Below are 21,607 nucleotides of genomic sequence, written 5' to 3' on the forward strand. Positions count from 1 at the left end.
AATCTTTATAGTTTCTGTGTGTCTGCCTCCCTGTTGACCACCCCTAGAGTCCTCAGATGAACTATTGTCATAGCTCCAGGCATCTGTGTGATGTACAGGAACTAGTCAGTTAGGATTTTCAGTACTGCTGTAAGCAAGTAAAGGTGTTTGAGTTTAAAAAAAGATAAACTGAGGCTATTTTTCAGAGCTGCTATAATATTACAAAATTATTTCAGCAGGAATTAAACCAACTATTCTATAGCAGCATAGTAGTTGCCCTGTTATAAAGGATCTAGTTAAGATATTTCTGCACCAGTTTAACTAGGAGGTTATCATGTATCTTATTTTATGGCATGGAGGCGCTCATCCAGACTTTTGTAGAAAGATGAATTTTATTTTGTGTAATTGCAAAGATGCATTTATGAATGCAGAATAACCTCTGCTGGATGGAGTAGAAGTTCATACACTGAAATGAGGCTTGCATTTGGAATATAAAAATGGTTTGAAATTATTTTTAATTTTGGTGTAACAGAAAATGAGAGAAATGGGTTGAAAGAAGTGTACAAACTTTTTGAAGGTAAGAGAGTTGCTACATCTTTTAACAAGGATTTTTGGAGGAGACTTTGGATACTTTGACACCTGGCTGTGCAGATGTTAATGGATTAAGCAGAAGATGCTAGCATTAGCAACACAGATGAATAATTACGCTAATATAATTTTTCTTGATTAATGTATAGAAAAGTGATGTATACGTCATGTAAACATCATTCTATACATCTTGAGTGATGTATAGAAAACTTGCATTTCAGCAGACAAAGGTGTAATTTATTAAAGTCACAGGCAGAAATTATTGCTATGCTTGTAGAAGAAGTAACTGCCCCTCAGCTGCTTGACACCATCTTTCAGCTGGTGATTATCATCATCTCAGATCTGCTAGTTGCTTGTGTAGGCATTCTCTAACCTGTCAAAATGAGTTAGCTTAGAAAGACTTTTTTTGAGTTAACATAGTTCACTTTGATGGAAACAGATTGTGGAGCATTTGTACTAAAGAGTCCCTCCAGGAGGTAATCTCTAGCAGAGGGGTGATGACAGGCAGCTGGAGATGAGCTGGAGGTGGTAACCTCTTCCAAGCTGGAGGATTTTTAAGACATTAGTTATTCCAAAACTCAGGCAGAGGCAAGTGTAGCTGCTGCAGGGGTCCTGGAGACACCCATGATCTTGGAAAGTTGCTGCTGGCATTACCACAGCCAGAAGCTACTCGGGCTGCTGATCTGTCCCCTTCTCCAGGCATGGGAACTATATGTGACCTATGTCTCGGTAGAAAGCCCAGTCAGGTCAGAAAGACATCCTGGAATGGAAAGCAGGCCACCTGGGAACAGTGGTACTATGGATTAGGATGCTTTTATCAGCTTGACTGAAAACCAGCCACTCCAGGGTGCCTTCCCCACCCCCCCCCACCCCCGAATTTCTGAGATTAGGCTGTGAAACCCAAAACCTCTCACCCCCCAACTGCAACAAAAGGGGGAATAGCTGCTTCAGCAGCAACAGCAGATATTGTGTGGTGTATTAATGACTTGGAGTGCACTTCAGTTCCTGAAAACTTCCTTCCTCAGTAATATGTACCCAATGTATATATGCCAAAGGGAGGTCATCAAGACCCTAAGATGCTTTTTTCTTAATTTGATAATGTGGGAGTTGCTCAAAGTTGCCTTGGGGAACAGTGGGTTCCATACATTGCACTTTTGATGGATAAAGCCCAAGCTGCTTACTTGAGCAGATTCTTGTCCTATGAAAGACATGGCATGAAGTGATGCACAAACCACCAATATCAACTGGCCTTTTCTCCTGGACAGAACACTTAGTTACTTTGACACATCAAGAAAAACCTCCAAGAAAGAAGGTGGGCTACCACTTGACGAGTTCTGAGAAAAAGATGGTATCCTGCTTCTTGAATAGGGAGGGTGGGAAGCGGCCTGGGGTGAGATTGCCCCTTTATGAACAGCAATTTTCAACAGGTCTGTAAACGGTGCAAAAATGAACTTAATGCCCCACTTAAAACAACAAAGCCAATGCAGGTTAGTGTGCCAAGACTTCTGCTCTTCTAGATGCAGGATGTGAGGACTTACTGATACGGGAGGCAGTTCTTCTCTGCAAGGAATGACTCCGCAGTGCTCTGCCCAGTTAAAATGTGTATCTGGGAATGTGAAACATTAGCATAAACATTAATGTCTAAAGGAGGCAAATTTTGATTTCCCTTTCTCTGCTTGACTATCCAGGGATAGGATTGGGCCCATTTACTGCAATAATACGCTAGTCCTCTGATCTATCAGGTCAGATTACTATGTTGTGCCTCAAGTTATCTTCCTGTTTGAAGATGAAGGTCTATTCGTACTTGGTCCCAGGGCCCAAGAAGCCATGACAGGGAAAGTGGGTGAACAGCCATACCTGTAGGATTAGGCATGTTGGAGCCTAACTCTGAACCGAAAGAGACAAAACCTCATCTTGTGTAGATGAAATGCAAGTAGAAATGGTGTGAGTACAAGGCTAGCACCACAGTCCTTGGGCCACAAGAATAAGAGCTGGAGGAAGGCAAGTCCATTGACCTGTTCTGGGATACGAAGTGTTGATGTGCACCGCTAAGTCCAACTTAGATAAGCAGAAGGACCTAAGTGGAGAGGGTGTTTTATCTGATCTTATCTCCTCTAATGATAGAGTATGGGCCTAAACTTGTAACTCCACGTTTCTGCATCTCTGTCTTGAATCACCAAGAACACTGTAATCACAAGGACTTTAGACTTCTTGGTATGACTTACAGACCGTGCTGGTAGTTTAACACAGCATCCCTGCATCAAGGTCAGTACTCCTGTTTCAGCACCAAGCTTCTGTAGATTGTCAGTCTTCTTAAACTGAAACTCTCAAAACACTGAAGGGTAACCCATGTCTATTATAGCTAACTCCTGTGATGTTTGTTTTAGAAATGATTCAACTACTTGTTTGCCCAAGAATGGTAAGTGTAAATTGCTGAAACAATCTACTTACTGGGATACAACTGAAGAAAAGGATTTTTCTTTCACACAGCTTTCTATCTGACCATCTCTTACTCAGTTCTTCATTTAGAACCCTAGAAGAAAGAGTGACTTGGAAGAAAGTTACTAGCTCAAGGTCTGTACTGAGTGGTAATATCTATTACAATAAAGGGATTTCATTATTGTATGACCACAGTGTTTTCTTAAACAAAAAAGCCCAACTTTAGTAATATTACCATTTTCTTTCTGAAATTTACCTTGCTGTGGCAAAAATCTAAACAATTTTTTTATGGAAAACCTGCAGTTGGGCTTAAAGATACGTATAGTACGTCTATGCAGAACTTAATGAGGAGCATGCAGCAGAATCATTAAAATAAACATGTTTTCCTGGAGGTGCAACTGCATGTGCCTGGTTAAAAGACACTTTTAATTCCTTTCTGAGATGGAATTTTGCAAGGCAGTTAGGGGCCAACTGATTTTAAAAGAATTACTGTGAGGCTGAGACAGTGTTGGGGCTGGATACTCTCTGAATGGCTTGATGTCAGCCTGGCCCTGTGCTGATTTTGCTTTCTTTCTTATTCTTATGGAAAAGCTAAATGACACCCATTCTTCCTCCTGTTGATGAGGTAATTTGTAAACATCCCTTTGGACTCCTAGATTCACCTTCTAGAGTGATCTCTCTCAGCTGAGGCAATGCAAAGTTCCTTTCATACAATTAATGGGACAATTATATCAGAATGATGAGATCATGTCTTTTGGTGAAAAGAATAGAGATCTTTCATGAACAAAGAGAGCTTTATTGAAATCATTGCAAATAAAGCACCATTTTAGTCAGTGGAAGTGGGTGACTGCTGTAATTTGGGCAGGCACAGCATGGCATGGAGGTGAACTCACTCTGTATAGAGCGGTAGGTAGAGCTTTGGGGTGTCTGTCTCTCTGTCTGAACAAAATAAGCAAAATGTTTTTCCTGCCTGCACCCACTGATAGAGTGGTGTGCAGGCAATTCTAATATTGTCTAAGAAAGCCTAAACTGTCCTGAAAGTATTTCATTTGTTTGTTAAATACATGTAGAAAATCCATTCTTGTTTTTTTCCCAGTGTATGAAGAGTTTTCATGTAGGTAGATACTGTGCATGCAAATCAGACTATATGGGTGGCTAGTTCTTACTCCAGGGGGCTACTGAGACTCATAAATTAAGGATGAGTTATGAGCCATATGCAGACAGACGCACAGAAAAAGTGTCCACTCTTGATTCTTTGGGCTCATGTGTTTGTATGAGAGGAAAACCCAATGACACTGCTAAGAGATACATTAAGTTTGAGGTATTTTTACAATTCCTTCTTTAAAATGCAGAGCATATTTTTTTCTTTCAAAAAGTCCTTCAGATGAATACTAACTTTAGTCTGACTTTTGACACTGTTCTAAATGACATCTGGACTTATAAGATCATGTGTCTGGTAGAAAGCTGAGACTACAAACTGACAAATACATTCCTATGCTCACGTAATTCTCTTTGAGAACAGACAAGTGGCAGCTTTATTGACTCCAGAGCATTTTTGTTTTATTTCTGGTGGCAGAGCACAGACATGATTCTGAAGTTCTCCTAGGCCTCTTTAAATGAACTCAGCATCTAGCCTAAGCCCAGATTGTTATAGTTAACTATGACATTGAGTCTACACCAGTCAACAGCAGGACTTGTGGAGGAGGAGAAGTCTGCTTGATATTGTTACTACCTCCACTGTAGCAGCAAGAGATCTGTGAAAGGAGAGCAGTTCAGTCGGTGAGAGGATAGCTTGGAGTCTCTTCCAGCAGCAGCTGTGCGGCCGCTGGCTGAACGCCCCATGCAACTGTTAAAACGCTCCAAGTTGTGGTGTTCCCTGCCAAGATCACCCTGCCGCTGTTGGGATGCGGTGCCAGGAATGGTGTTGAAGAGAACAATATCTTCTTTGCTTTGTTGTCCTGTCTCCAGCACCCAGCAGCAGGGCAGATATCTGGAGGGAGAACTGACTCGGAGATAACATTTTGCCCGTTTCCCTGGGGAAGCTGTGAGGTCCCTGTAGGAAAGGCCTCACTGCTTGTTGTATAAGTCAAGCTTTGATATCACACATCTCCCATGCTTTCAGGATAACAAATGCTCATGAGTACAGCAGAAAAATAAATATCATTGTAAAGAAGAACATACAAGAATAAACAGTACGAAGATAGTTCTAATAGCTGTGAGGAGCAATAGCCTTTATTGTGCTATAATTGTCTAGTTTTGAAGCAATGCAGTTTGGTATAGTTATGTGCTAAAAGCTGAGAATGACAGAGCTATATAAACCATAAGCACATGTTTATTTGCCCATGTACGCACCCTGGTGAAGTGTCTTGAAGTTTTAGGAACAAAGAGATTATTTCACACATTTGTCATCTTGCCGGAAAGACATAGCTTGAAGAGGTGAAATTTTCTGGAAACAATGTAACATTAATTGGCATAAGATATAGGTGTGGCTATAGTTTATACAAAGGTTGCCAGACTGTCTGACATAATGTAAGTGCATGTATAGTGAAAGTATTTATATGTACATGTATAACCTGCTTTAACTCCTTATTCTAAGTAAATTACCACAGGGCAGCTGTTTTGCATTAACTGCCTGCTTGCAAATTGTTATTGTCAGGTCAATGTGAGATAATTCAAAGCTGTTTATTTTCTCGGTTGAAGACCAACTACTTTTGTATTTGTTACTGGGGAAGAGGGTACACCTTATTCAGATTACTGCAGATCAACTGATTTGTAGTAAATTTGCCATCCTTGCTTAACTTGTAGCAATTTGTTCATGTATTCCTACTGTTAGAGAAAATGTGGTTTAGTGGGTATGATACTAAACAAGAGCAAGATGTTAATCTGCACAAGTGAGGTAGAGCTTCTATCAAATGGAGCTTCTTTCCTGATTCGTCCTTTGGGCAGTCTCCATTCTGTACATTGAAGGAGCAAACTACTGTAGAGAAGATAATATATAATAATAATAAAAAAAACTAAATTAGAGGTTAAAGTCACAGGGTAGATTGACCCTTACATTTCTATAAATGATACTATACCAGAAGAACATCTGAAGTTACGTTAATCTGCAACAAATGTTTTTCAATGTTAGAAATACAATCAACCTTTTCACTTAATGTTTAAAAAAATGATAATGTCTGGCATCGTTAGCTATTCTGTAAATTGTCTCCTAACCAGGGATTTTTTTTTTCATTTTTACATCTATATAACACCATTTATAATACAGTGTTTCTAAACAGTTTCAGAAAACCATCCTTCAACATAGTAGAGCATGCTTTCACTCCTTAGCTTTGGGAGAGAAAATACTTTTTTTTTTTTTTTTTTTTCTATCTGACATCTCATTATGCTAAACTTATGAATCGGGGTATCATTTTCACAACATGACAGGGCACATCTTGGTGCTTTAGCATTCACTGGAGAAATATGTGAATATATTGATCTGTTTAGGAGAATACATCTTATGGTACCAATATTGATGATATATGCAAGCTTTGGTGTTGAAATGTAGAAACATTTGTTTTCACAATTTTTTTAATATTTTTTTTTCCGGTAGTGTCATCTTTAAAGTGATTCAACTGTCAGTGAAGAGCTGTTGAAGATCCAGCCAAACGAATAGTCGGTGTGTTGAACAGAAAAGAGAGGTAAAAATTTATCATTTTTATGCATTTCATATTCTTGCAACTTGTTATATTGATACTAAAATAATTGGGAAAGATTATTTTTAATGTCCTTTTTTGTATTGGCCTCTGTTCTCTGGAGCTTATAAAGAACGCTTAAGATCTGTGTAGGTAGTCTGCTTATAAATAAATGAGAAGCTATAAGTATCTGAGATAAGAGACAGCAAATGTTAATGCAGTCATTCAGATCTGAGCATTAGAGCATGGTTTGTTTTTCTTCAGTCTGTTTGTAATCTAGTGATGAGAGTTTAGGACTGCAGGAATGAATTCTGCCACTCAGCTTCTCCGAGGTTGTTTCCTTGCGTATAGAATAGGAATAATGCTTGTGTATGTTTGAGTTGGTAAGTGCGAACTGGTTAGTGTCAGCAAAATGCTTTGAGAGCCTTTCATGAAGGGCACTAAACAGCTGTACACTATGTAGATTATTCAATATTAAAAATGTTACAGATGACCTACAAAAGCAGCAGGGAGGGTAAAAGGGTCACTGAGGTAACCTTTAACATTTAAAGAGCAAAGACTCCCTAAAATCCCTTTGGGAGCAGTCAGTTTGAGAGTAATAATGCGATGGTGTTGTTTTCAGTACTTCTGTAAGCAAAAGTAGAAACACATTTTTTCAGACGTGAAAAATGCTTTTGGTCACAGCAGCAAATGAAGCAAACCAGATGTGTAGTCAACAGCAGGTTGTATGTGCCTCTCATTGCAGACAATACGGGTATCTGATGCAGTGGGCGGTGTTAGCCTGTGATGCCTGAAGGTGACTGAAAGTTGTTTCTTAGACATGGAAGAGACCTGGCTGCTATTCATATGACAATATATGTGATTAGAGTAGTGGAATCTATCCAACCTATGCGCTTTCATTTTAATTGTTTTCCTTTGTAGTAAAACCTTCAGATCTTCAAAAATTCCAAAAAATTGGGAACCAGAATTCTGAAATGATTCCCTGGCTAACAAATATTTCAAATACCAAATTGACTAGTTTGCTTAAATGTTGACAGCACTACTACAATAAAAGGAAAGATGTATAGTAACTTCCACATCTTTCAGGACTTTCACATTCATTTCTCTACTTTACAAAGCAGGCAGGAAAAAAGCCCCCCAGTATGCAAAATAATAATGATGATAAAATGTTATTTCAAAATCCTCTCATAGCATTAAGGCATTTTGGACACAGCTTTAGTAATTTAGCATGTGAATTAATACACAGGATATACTCTGATGCATTTACAACAAATTTACAAACAAACATCCTATTTTCTGCTTTGCAAAAAAAAAAAAGGTCTCTGCTATGTGAAAGATTATATAAGATTCTTTTTTATTAAAAAAAAAAATCACAAATATATTTTGATTTTCATTTCTGATCCTCAGATTGATGTGTGTTGGAGGATAAACCTTAATATTTCCATGGCAGAGACAGAGAATCCAAGTCATAGAAGAAATGTGATTTGCCTTAAGGATGTACTATAAGAAGAGTCAGCATCATGAACTGATCTGATCTCTCCTGATTTATTCTACAGTGCTGTGTCTACTGGGCCACAAAGCAGCTATTGCCTTTGCTATGAATTAGGCTTTGATCTCATTTAGTATGTAAATTTGAATACTCTGAAAATATATAAGCACATGCAAACTTAAACTACTATGACTATTTCCATGTGCCTCTCTGTATTAGTGTTCAAAGAATTAATGTGTTTTATAAGCTTTAATTTGATATTTATAGATCTCTGACATTAAACTTGGGGATTAAAACAGTCCCCCAAATGCCTGAAATTACTTTCTATTCAAGATGTAACACCAGTAGCTCAACAGTGTACAGACCTCTCAGTGTAATTACATATCCAGGCACATTACCGTGATACTATGAAGGAGTACAGTGTTACAGTGCCCCAGCCAGAAATGTAAATGTCATCTGGTCATGAAGACATTTTTTGACTATTATGATTTCATTGTAATTATTGAGTAGTATGAGAAGAAAATAAGATGTAATTAAATTACAGTTAATACTTGTGTAAGAGGAGTTAAGAATTCTTGTTATTTTACAAATTTTGATTTTTAAAGTATTACCAAATTCCCCTTCCTCTCCAAAAACCTAGTCATAATTACTTTCTCAGCCACCAATTCTACTGTAGCATTTTATGTTACTTGTGGAGGAAGTAATTAGCTTGCAAAGCACTTTTAAATGAAAGAATTGCCAAACATTGTTGGACAGGATCCTAACTCTTTTGAGGTCCATGTCAGAAATCCCACTGACTTTAGCAGGATCAAGATCGGGCTCGTTTTACACACACACACACACACACACACACACCCTCAATAGAAAATGTATTTCGTAAAGAAAGCTATGCCCATCTTGTACTGAAATGTAGCCATGACCCAAAAACTTTGGATGCCCTTATAGGAAAAGAGGGAAGTCATATGAAAAGGATGCGTGACAGAACTGAATATCAGTAAGAGTATCGTCTTTTACACTTATTTGTAATGGGAGAATCAATATTACAGTCTGTGAGCCTTTGTCTTTTCTGTTCACTAATATTGTCATTCCTATTCAGCTGATCATGCTCCGGGCTTTCAAATCCTTCCCAAAGACTTGACACATCCACATGTTTTTAAAAGCTATTCTGTTCTCCCTCCTTAGGGCTTCAGAGAATTTTTTCATCTTTCTACTTAATATACTTCCTCAAAAACACCCTCATTTTTTAAGATAAAGATCATCTTCATTGTCCCTAGTACAGTACAGAGCACCTTGTCAATGCTTAAATTTTAAAATATAATTTCCTTCATTTTAAGAACACTACATTGCAATAAATTTCTTCTAGTTCTGCCCTTCGACTCCCCAAGAATAAAGTGAAGAGCTCTGAAAGTTTCCATTGTCTACTCACTATGACTACTCTTTTTCTCCCTGTTTTAATTTTTGGACTCCTTTTAAATTAATCACTTTGCGTTAATGCAGCACAATTTTTTATTTTAAAGCAATGCTGTCAAAAGGAAAAACTCCATTTCAGGTTAGGATTCCATTCTTTCAATCTATGCTGCCTCATAAGATGTTTGGTACATTTACAAGGATCTACTAACTCCAAGATAATTGATTTGAGGCTCTTTTATAGAGAAGGATAGCCAGCTTAAGACAAGTATTTAATATTTCTTATTTGATGATCAAGTATTATCAAATTGCTGCATACAATATTGACTCTATATAATAACATGTTGATACAGAAATCCTCTTTTTTACTGCTGTTCAGTCATCCAGCTCATCTTAACAGGGAATAAAATCTCTGTCTTTATTATGGTAGCATATGTATTAGGTAGTTTATACGATATGATCTGATTCCAGTCCATTTCTCTTGGTTCCTTGCAGCCTGGTTTCCCCATCATAGCTTCTTTGGCTGACTTGTCAGAAGCTAAGGATAGAACTGGCAACTTAATCTACACTCATTCCTAGTGGAGTTCTTTTTTGGATTAAACTTTCTTTTAGCAAAAAGGGTTAAAGGGCTTACTGCTGTTGTGGCTTGAAGAGCCTTGGGGCCTCTCTGTACTCTACTAGTTGTGTACCACTCCTGTGTAAATTCTCAGACAAAAACAGTTGCCAAAACTTTTCATCCATTGTTTTTTGCAGGCTCTAAGTTCAGTGGTGTTTTGGTGTTGTCTTTAGAAATGTCACCGTGACGAAAAGGACGGTTTTTTAAATTTCAACAAGAGAATGTATGTCCAACTGAGATCACTGCCATGCCTCTTCCAAGCTCTTACATTACTGTGTACAATAGCTGACTCTGGAAGAGTTCTACTCCGGACTCAGCTGATTGCCTTCTCTATGTTGCTTTGTCTAATCATGTCCTTTCCAAGACTTTTTATTGTCTAAAGTCTTTTTAAAACAAAGAAATCTATGCTCTGTAATGTTAGCTCATTGTTAAAACCTGAGGATGCAATCCAGATATTCACAGAGTACTCACTAAGTTTACAGTCTCACACTGCATTTTACTTATTGTGAAAACCTTTTTTTAGTTATGCCCAATAGGACGAGAACCAAAACATCTCTTACAGATTTTTGTGGTTATCTAAAACTGAGATTGACATCTAGTGGAGAGGTCTGCAGGGATGCAGGTGGAACTGGTGGATGAACAACACAGTGCAGAATGAGTGTGTGTGTGTGTGTGTGTGTGTATGTGCGTGCACACACATAAACAACATTCTAGACAGTATAATTTTAGTGAATGACTAGAGCAAATAGAGAATTTTTGTACAACAGCAAAATGTTTTAAGTAATTTTTCTTGTACTGATCTTCTTATAACCTTACATACATTTTCTTTTTCCTTGTCGCTGCTTTAATACCTATTACCTATTTAATAAGGCACACAGAGTGGTGATTTTCAGTGTGAAGCCACAGTCATTAGGACGACATAATTGCATACCAGTCTAACACACTGTTGAAAATAAAGTCTGGATTCTAGAAGCCCGTGAGGTCAAGGGACCGCACGAGTCCAGCTGCATAAATCTGCTTTTGACATCAGGGTGCAAGCTAAGGCCTTGTTCCCACTCTGAAGCTCTTTGCAGGCATAGTTCTCCATCCCTCTAAGACTGAAAGTTTTGGGGGCTTTAGCCATTTACAGTGCTAGAAAGTTTGCAGTCATCAGACAAGGAAAAATCTCAGCAAGTGCTAATATGGAAAATGGCAGCAGGTGGAAACAGGAACGCTTCAGAAAGGTGAGAGAGAGATTCCGACATTAGAATTTGCATCGTTAAGACCTTGAGCCACTTTGCAAAATTTCAGCATCCTTTATTAAAATATTTTACATCCCTTTTTCCTTTGCAATGACCAAAAATGTTTTGGCAAGTTTGTTTTTTGTATATTACTGATTTTTATAATTTTGAAGAGATTTGCTTTCTTGCCAAAAAAATATCCTGATACAGAAATTTTCTTCCCTGACTTGCTGCTCATAGCTTCCACTGTCCTTGGTTAGACTCTTGAAAGGAATCATCCAAGAAAAAAAATATAACTTCCTGGCATAGGGAGAGAGAATTGTTGCTTCTTTCTCTGCTGTCATTTCTGCTCTCACTGTCTTCTGCTGTGAAGAAAGCCCAGGGGCTTGACTGAGTGATGTCTTTTGGAAGTTATCATAATGGAGATTTTTCTGCCCCTATATATTACAGGGGGCCATTCAGGATGCAGTCTTTTTTTGCAAAACAGCATCAGGTTGCAATTGTGAGCAGCTTGCCTGCTCGTAGTGGACAACAGGGAGATTAATCTGTATGACCTGTGGGGTGTTTAAAAAAAAGGGGGGGGGAACTTATAGAATGTTCTTCTAGCTAGTTTTAGGTGCTTTATTTGTAGTATGCTTTTACTTGTAGTTTAGTAAAACTGGCTTATTACATTTTCCCATATGTTATTTAGCTATGTTCTTACTGCAGTTTGAATGTTTTTAATTTGATCTTCCTTGTTCTCTCAGTGTTAGAGATAATAGGAGTCAGTAATGCTTGGAATACACTGATTTGTGGCTTCCTAGTGGGAAACAAGGGGAGTCACCAGTAACCAAAACCGACAGCCGTTGTATCCCTGGATTCAAATTTGTTCCTCTTAGTTTAATTATTCAAATACTTACTTTCCTCACTGGCTTTATTCCTAGACACATGGCACATCCTGTAGACTGCAAGAGTAGGAGGAAAGAGATAAGTGTCAGGATCAGTAGCAAGTCCAGATAAGGGACCCTATCAATGATATGTATGGACACCCTGACCATGTGCTTCACCAGCTTGTGTGTCTGTTACAATATCTAATAGTAAGATTGGTCCAAGTCTTTGTTAATAGACTCAGTACAGAGCGTATAGATTCTGGTAGTCATCCCCTGTCCAAGTGCTTTGCCAAGAAGGTCCTCTTTAACATGGGAAGATGTTCCTGCACACCGCCACCCTCCCAGGTGAGGCTGTGCAGCTTTGTGGTGGACCAGTTCTGCTGCCTCCCAGGGGCCTTGGCTCTTTGCACTGAGGTTCTGGACATGGCACGGATGACTGATTGCTCCTGTTGTAGCCTTAGGAATGCAGTGCCACGTTGTCCACTGGTAACACTGAGTCACTCTTACTACCAGATAAATGATAAAGTAGTAAAAATAACAGTAATAAATAAATTAACCCCCCACCCCCAACAATCCAAATATTAACTACATTGTTACTAGGTTTAGACATGAGGGTACAGAAAAGAAAGAAAATCATATACAGCTCTACCTATGCCTTTAGCTCAGTTCTAAGGGTTTTCACTTGTTTGTCCAGGAAACAAACTGTCAGGATGCCTGTACAACCTTGTAGGTAGGAAAACCCATTATCACGAGTATTGTTTTCACTGAAAAGACACTTTTAAGATAGTCTCTTAATATGTACCCAAACTTTCCCTGGGATTCTCTTTAGAGTGAAACATCTACACTGTTCCAGGATCTCCTGTGATTCATAACTTTATCAGGAGATAAATGTTAACACTTCTCTTAGACTCTTCCTCTTTAAACTTTAGAAATGCTGGCATTCTTTAGACACATTTAAGTGGAGCTGTACTCCATCCAGATACTGAACAGAAATAGTAAGTGATAATTTCAATGATTAACAGGCAAGGAATTTATATCTGTGAGGAACTGTTGTCCTTTGGTGGGTTCCAGTGAGTCAGGTTTCAGATTGTATCTTCTAGGGATATCTCAGATACGAACTAGGGTACGGCAGTACTAAGTATTGTTATCTTTGTTTCACTTTCCTGGCATAGATGAATATATATAGGACTGTGTATGAGTCTATGTATTTTAATGTTTTTTTTTCTCTCTTCTTTCTACGTGCCCTAATATCCCAAATGGCTGCCATTATAATTCTCTATAAACTTCGAAGTGCATAAATCTTGGAGTCAGAATTAGATGATGGTTTGGTTAAAATCTCTGAAGATGGCATGAAAACTTAACTAATTTAATAGCATAAAACTATGGTATTAAATGGGAAATGAATAAACTTTGGGAAAATTTATTGACCTTTTGATGTCTGTCAGAAGTTAGAAAAAGAAAACTTGAAAATATGAGGAAACATAACAATACTGTGCATGTTTGTTAGCTGTAAGGAGTTATATAAGTAAACGAAATATATTTCTGGCAGTAGCTAAACTAGTAATTCTTTAACCTGCTCAACCAACTTTTGAGGATTCAGGTCTGACAGGTATTTGGCATTATGAACAAATGGCACAAATCCCTTCAAACCAACATTAACAAAAAAAAGAGCAGCACCTCCAAAAACATGGAGGGTTATATCTAAGAGTGTAATATTGTCCACTACTGAACTTGTAATAGATTATGCCAGTTTATATGGGACCATATGTGCCAGAAGTAGTTTCAGGGAAGAGCAGACATTCATTGTGGTGTTATCACAATAAAAGATTAGCTTTCTGTGTAAAAGTAAACAGAAATAGTCTACTTCATCTTTTCCCATATCTTTCCCTTCTAGAGGCAAATCTTTCTTCTCTAGAGATATTGTATAGAGATAATTTGTTACTTGATAGGTGATTTGCTATGCTTTGCACAGTTTTCCTTGGGTTAAGGATAGTAGTTTGCACATGGCAAGACTCTTTGAAGTGAATGACTTTTGTTTTCCTTGAAGTGTCATTGAGGAGAACAGGGCTGAAGCATGTCAAACTCATTTGGTATGAAGTTCTTGGAAACAGATTACTTAATTCTTGACTGCCAAATATAGAGCAAACTTGAAAGCCAGGTTTTCCCAATTTGAGTCAGTAAAAGGAGATTATAGTCTATTGGGGTGATTAGTAATACTGTGCCCTTTTTATACATTTGGAACTTTCAGGACAAGTAGACCCGGTCTATCCTCTTGATTTTTGGAAGCCCTTTTTTCCCGTCTTGTTTGAAACTTCTCTGGCTCATGGCTGATTCATCCAAAATATGTTTGCTAAAATAATCTTTAGCTCCTGATCTAACTATCTGTCCTGGAATTCACCCACTGGTTCGCCATTTTCTGTCACAGCCAGTGACCCACAGCTCAGACCACAAGCTGTCATCTTCAAGATCTTCCCAAGGTGGCCCATGAGTATGTAACTGTTGCTATCTTGTACTGCGTTGTATCGCTTCTGTGTAATGCTGGTGTGGATGTTGTGTTCATCAGCTTTTCCCACAGTCATTCTGGTGCCTTTTAAGCGTTGTGCCTTGTAGGCATAGAGAGTGCCTGTTGTTCTGGCACCCAGAACTGAGAAGCCCTGCTGCGTCCCAGCCTCCTTCAGCCAGACTTGCATCTTCCTTTTGCCGTGTTAAACTTGTTCCCACCTCGCGTGGACAGGGCTGAGATAAGCTGGTCATTTCACGGAAGATCCATACAGCAGCCCTATATCCCAGAGGGTGACAAGGGAAAGCTTGGCTGCTTTATTATACAGCACTGTGTTACTACATCCAAATGGACAGTGTTTGCAAGTGAACACAGGTTCAGTTCTCAAAGGCAGGGCAAAATCCTCCATTGGGTTCATGCCTAGAACTGGGTTTTCCTGTCTGGCAGCATTTTTTTGGAATGTCAAAAAATTTCTCCTTCTGCATGGGACACCAGAGGCGCCGGGCCTCCCTCTCGCGCGGTCGGTGCCGCCTGGCACACGCGGCCCAGCAGGTGTCAGTGTGGGCTGCGGATCCGCGCCGCGCAGGGAGGCAGAGAGGGAGGGAGGGAGGGAGCGCGGCCGCCCCTCCCCCGCTCGCTCCCTCCCTCCCCCCCCCGCCGCCGCCGCCGCCGCCTCCGCCCGCCCTCGCCGGCGGCCCCGCGCCGGCCGCCCCAGCCAGACGCGCCGCAGACAGGCGGCAGCCAGCGGAGCGGGGGAGGAGGCGGGAGGCCGGGGATGAGTTGGAGGCAGACGCAGCCTCAGCGCGCGCACACAGGCTGCCGGGGACAGAGCGGCGGAGGCGCCCGGGCGCCCCGTCCGCCCCGCCGCAGGAGGAGGCCGGCGCCGCGCCGGGGCGCGCCGCGGGAGGTGAGTGCCGCCGCCGCCGCGCAAAGTGCCGCGCAAAGTGCGGCGAGGCCCAAGTTCAGGGCTGCGAGTCTCGGGGGGACCCGTCCGGGCGGCCGCGTCCTGCTGGGCGCTGCGGGGGCGGCAGCGGGTGCGGGGCGCCGCCGACCTGCCCGCCCGGGGGCTGCCCCGGCCGGCCGGCCGCGGGGACGGCGCCCGGCGGGGGATGCTCGGGAGAGCGGCGGCGGTGGCGCGCGCCCGCCCCCGGCGGCCGTTGGCCGGCGCGAGGGCAGTGGTGACAGGTAGAGCCGTTAGAGCCGTTAGCGCCGGGCGGGCGGCGCCGCGGGGCTGCCGCCGCGGGGCTGGTCCCGGCCCCGGCCCCCGCGTCGCCCTCCTTGCCGGCGGAGGGGGCGGCGGAGCTGGCTGCCGCTGCCGCCGCCGCTGCCGCCTCGCCCGGCCGACGGCTGGTAGCGGGCGGCTCCGCGGGCTGCCGCGGGGGCGGGCGCGCCGGGGCACAGGGGTCCCGTCCTGTCCCGTCCCGTCCCGCCGGGGATCTCCCGAATAAGCGCTTCCAGTTGCAGAGGGGCGCTTACCTCGCCTCAGTTTTGTCTGGCTCGGGAGGGTAATACTGCTGCCACCGGCCTGTTATTTAATCCCGTGCTGCCCCACAGGAGAGATTGTAACAGAGATGTCTGCGTCTTTTAAAAGGAACTGTTCACTCAGATCCAAGCAGATAAGTTTTGCAGAAAGGAAAAGAAGCAACGTAGCTGCAGGGTTCACACAAAAATGACCTATATTTAACAAAGTTCTTTTTTTAAAAAAAAGTTTATTAGAAGTTTAGCAGTGCCTGTCTCTCTCTCTTGTCTGCCTACACTGTTTGCGTTGAATATATACATCTCAAATTTCCTGAATTGTATGCTAGTTTTTCCATCATGTAAGTGGGTAGGCACTTATATGTAGGTTATAATCTGATACTTGCTAAAGAGACAAATACACCATTGTATATATAAGTTCTCTATTGAATAGATAGGAAATAGGCAAAATCCAAAACTGACTTCTTTATGTTATGAGATCGTAAAGGAGCAACTAGAATGGTAAAGTTCTAGTGGGATTTTTTTTCCTTTACTGTTCAGGGCTTTTTATGAGTAGCAAACAATGGTTGTGCAAGAGAATAGAAATCCTATGAATAATTTTGTGTGGTACTAGAAATGGTGTTTGGTGTTATAAAAGTTTATTAATTTAGAACATAGGTAACTTCTTGTCCGGAAGGAAGGCTGTTAAGTATCTGTTCTCGTGAACAGACAAAAAAACCTCTTGCGTTAAAACGTTTGTGGAACAGAAAGGTGCACCACATAATATGAAGACTAAAATGTACTCAGCACCTTACCTCTGAGGCTAGCCAAAAAGGGAGAGAGTTTTTGCCAATAAGAAAGCCCAGGAGGCAGTTACTGGTAGGCACAAATGAGGTAAGAAATTAGATGCTGTGTAAGTACAGCGATGTTCCTTTCTGGAAAGTATCTTTTGCCTTTCATCCTTCAACCCCTGAGTATTGTTTGTTAGACAGAATTTTTGTTCTGCCTTCCAAGTTCTTTTCTAGAGTAATGTTTTAAGAAACCTACTCCTCACAACAATGCAGAAGCATTTAAATAATGTTTGATGCACTGTTGAGTAGAGCTGAATAACTGTGCGTGTGGTGCACACGTGTGTGGTTCCACTAATGAGAATATAAATATTATGGCTTCATGACTGTAAATAGAGCGGGAGGTTTTCCTGGAAGAACAGTGCACTGGTAGGAAGTAGTTGAATCAACATCCCTGCGTCCCTGTTAGCTGGAATGGTGATGGTGCTCTGAATGTCTATATCTGCACTGGTGTTTTAGCACCAGGTATTAAGTTACTGTGATGCATATAAAGCAACCAGTGAGGCGAACTTAACTTGGAATGTGTCGAATATACGCAGTTACGTCTAGAAATGGAATTTTTTTTTATGTATTGGGTTTATAGCAGTATATTTAATTCTGACTCTTATTTGTGTGAAGATCATTGTTGTGCACATATGACACATCTTAGTATTCTCCAGTAAATTAAGACGCCCATGCAGGCCTAAATGATGATAAATGTGCAACACAGAATGAGTTAACAATGTGAGACAGTGTATTTCAGACCATTGGTTTGTGTTAATTGAAACATTACAGGCAGCGTTTGATTGATGAAGTTTTGAGTTCAGTCTTCAGTGTCTCAGACTTGTTATAAGAACACTTGTAGAAGTAGGAAGATATGGGGATGCAAGATTGAGGCACAGTTGTCTTAAGTTTGGGAACATTAAAACTATTGAACAATAGTATAACGTAATACTTCAGAACTAACTTGTCCTTCATCGTTTTGAAGTAGATAAAATGCTGTTTTCTCTGCATAGGACCTTTAAGGTGGGACCCGAAGAGAAGAGATGATGTAGTTTTCTGTGCACTAAAGATACCATGTTGTTTATTTTTGTGGAGAAGTTTTCTCCCTGGTTTTCTTGACCAGAATGTAGTTATTTTCTCTTTCACAGCTGCCCTAGAGTATTCTGTCTAGCTGCTCCTGCCCTTCTACCAATAACTGGTTGCATTTAAGTGATGCTGTCTGAAATAATTTGGAATACCTTCAGGATATGATGTGCCAGAAAGAAGTAAATTATTATTAACATAATCGGTATCTTGAGAATAATTTAATTCAATAAAACCTCTAAGAGAAATGAACTGTTAAAAAGTGCCTGCTTGCATATCAGCTTTTTGTATGATCAGGAAGCATAGCTGCATTTAACTTATGCATGGCCTAGGAACATTTTTGTTCCATCTGTAGTTTTTCTAATAGTTCAAAACAGCTCCTTGCACATGAATTGCCATTTAGGGAGCACAGATACTTCCAGGAGATGTAAACCCAGTTTTGCTGCAGATTGGTTCTGTGGTAACCATGAAATTCTTCAATGGCACCAAGCTAGTATCAGCTGCTTGTTAAAGGCACTGAAGCCAGAACAGTGGTGCATCAGTTGCTGGGAATCTAGCCCTGTAGTCAAATGATTCATGCATATACATTTTCTTTTCTCAGTTGACAGCTATTTTTAAGAATAGCCTTCTTGCTTAGAAGGTTGATATCTAAGCGAAGGCAGCATAGATAGCTAAAAATTTCTTTCTCACCGAACATGATCTTATGTACTTCTAATATGTACACTAAAACATTTAAATTGAGTTGATTTTAATTGATTTCTTCTTGTTAAGTCTGTGTTGTTAATTAGTCATTAGAAAGGGATGATGATATTTTGAAACTGCTATATTGGGAAATCAGCAAAGTTTTGCACAAATCAAAATGGTAATTTTGAAGTAATTGACTGTCAGTTTAAAGCAAATTCTTTTTAATAATGGATAGTGATATCTAAAAGACTGCAGAGTACTTAATTAGCTGAAGACCTCCTTGACATTAGTGGGATTCTTTAGGTTTGTAAGTCTGCAGAAACTGTCTGTGAGAACAAAACAGTGATACATTTGCCCACTGTCCTTTACCTTTCTCCATGTGTTGCACAGACAAAATATTCCACTGAAAGAAAGCTGTTGACCTGTTAATGCATCCTTTCAAACTTTGTATTTGAAAGAGAAATATAAGAAATATAAGAAATGTTAGAGAGGAGTTTTATTTGCTTTCTTCTGAGATTGTCTTTTGAGTAATAGTAGGTATAAGGGGAATGCAGTAGAAAGAATGCTTGCAGATTAATAAAGAGTGCTCACAACATTACAGTGTTTCCTGTACTTCATGCTGGTGAAATGTCTCTGTATTCATCATTTGTATTTATTTAATATATGCATTTTGGTAGCATATGCTTTGATTTTACATATTTGGAATATGCTAAATGTAGGTACATTTTACTAAACGTTTTTTGTTATTGTGGTGTTTAGTTAAGCAATGGAAATTTGCAAATACCCATATTACCTTTCATTATCACTCAAAATAATAGCAGGTAAATTTAATCTTCCTGATTAAGATTATTTCAGTCACAAGAAACAAGGGAGTGAAAATGAGTCTTTTTCTTGATATTGTGCCGTGTCTGTGTTGTCTTCATCTGCCTTTCTTTTCTCTAAACCCTTATGAAAAACAGCACCCTGACCTTTTAAACTGTATTTGGAGGCTCTTGCTTTCCATCAAACTTCTCTTTCAGAGAGGAGACAGAGAAATTAAGAAGAACCTAAATGTAATTTCTCTTTTTATTGCCAATGGAAAGCTTTCCTAGATTTGAAGTAAGCTTTCTTTGTGCCAAATGGTTGACTTTTCTAGAATAAAATCTCTTTAGGGTATGCAAAAAGTCCTCTGGTTAATATATTGGCATTCCCAGAACCCACTAAAACTTAGGCAGGTTGCCAGACACCACTTAATGAGGATGCCGAATGTCTGGCACAAATCCGCATGAAAAACAGCAAAGAAGTTGGGGGTTGGAAGTGCGTGAAATAGGGAGAGGTCTGGGAAACCAGAGCGTCCATACCCATTATTTATTTTTGATGACTGCATTTTGCAGATACACTGATCAGAAATCCTTCGCACTGGATTTTGAAAACTTGACAGGCCCAAGAGTTTGGACATACAAAATTGACGTAGCTGTGTTCTTATGGCAAAATAGTTTTATTGTAGAAGGAGTTTATGAGTTAGGGGGCTTTGTTTTTGAGGAGGGTGCCAGAAGAGGATTGGAAGTGGTAGTGATTTTATGTTTTATTGTTTACTAAAACAGAAAAACATTTAAAAATTTTGTCAGACAGTTCTGGGGACATTGCAAGTCAGTGCTTGCCAGCATCCACACAGATAAACTGCTGAAGTTACACTGCAGGGATATATAAACTACTGCTGCAGGAATGCTGGTACACAATGTAAACCTGTGGTGTGGCTCTGCCTGATGCAACTGTGCTTAGGTTTTGCTATGTGATAAGAAGAAATATAGTTGTAATAGACTTTCTGGTCTGATGGCTGGCTAAACAGCTGTTTAAATAATAAGTCATAGAGTTGAATTAAATGTTTAGTCTTAAAGGTTGAAACTGATTAACCCATCAAATTTAACTATATTCTGAACTGAACATTATTTCAAACCTTTGAAACATTTGAATATTTTCAGTGTTTTTCCAGGTTTTAGCCTCTTTCCTACCCAGCCAAAAGCATTGGTCCTATCTAGACAAATTTGTTAGTAGGCATCTAGTTGATGGGCATCATTGAAAAAAAATTTTTTTCATCCAAAATAATTATTTCAGTTCTAATAGGAGCTACTTTGCTATTTGCATGTTTTATGACTAAATTCAGAAACCTGTGTGCATGTTACTTGCTTTTCAGTAAATGTTTCAGTCATGTGTTTTGCGGTTTTGGAGAGCTGTTCCTCTTACGAGGAAATTTACTCACTAGAGTAACAGCATGTACTTGACGTCTGCTTTTGGATAGGACTAAATTTAATTTCATTCAGATGCTCTTGTTCGGTTTTGCTAAGATGCTGTAATACATGGAAGTATTAAAGTCTTCTCTTCCAGAATGCACCCATGGAAAAAGAGATGAGTGTGTAGAGTATTTTGACAGTGGTATAGGGACCTTTGAGTAAGGTATTACAAAGTCTGATCTGTGGTGACACAGATTCCTAGCTGGCTATAGGACAAGGGAAAAAAGTTTGATGGTCTGAGAGTGGTGGACGTTGTACCCAGGTTTTCAAACTAGCATATGTTTCGTTCTAAAAGGCAGGACAGTGTCCCGTAGGAAAAGACGCACTGGTAAGATGCTGCACATCAGAATGGAGTGTGTTAACAAAGTGTCTATAGGAATTTCATTGTCTTTGTACCTCCTAGTACTCTTGTTTTCTTCCTTGCTAGGCAAAGTTTGATACTCTTTTTGTTAAAAATGAAGACTAATAATACAAGTGTGTCTTGTTACACAGGCCTAAGTCTGC

General features: G+C 40.1%; 1 protein-coding gene across 5 annotated transcripts in view; it reads left to right on the top strand.

Moving 5' to 3' along the window:
* The window catches only part of LDLRAD4 (low density lipoprotein receptor class A domain containing 4), a 318,465-nt gene that overhangs the window by 4,745 nt on the left and 292,113 nt on the right, over positions 1-21,607 (top strand). The window contains exon 3 of one of the 5 annotated variants that reach the window (XM_013942419.2): positions 6,599-6,686. The gene's annotated coding sequence lies outside the window, so the exon portion shown is untranslated. Of the gene's footprint in view, positions 1-6,400; positions 6,687-15,557; positions 15,689-21,607 lie in introns of those variants that run through there. The other 4 variants (XM_067290736.1, XM_067290738.1, XM_067290735.1 and 1 more) reach the window with 4 other exon arrangements.

This window comes from Apteryx mantelli, chromosome 2 (genome assembly GCF_036417845.1).
Source record: "Apteryx mantelli isolate bAptMan1 chromosome 2, bAptMan1.hap1, whole genome shotgun sequence".
In the NCBI taxonomy this organism is placed as follows: Eukaryota; Metazoa; Chordata; class Aves; order Apterygiformes; family Apterygidae; genus Apteryx; species Apteryx mantelli.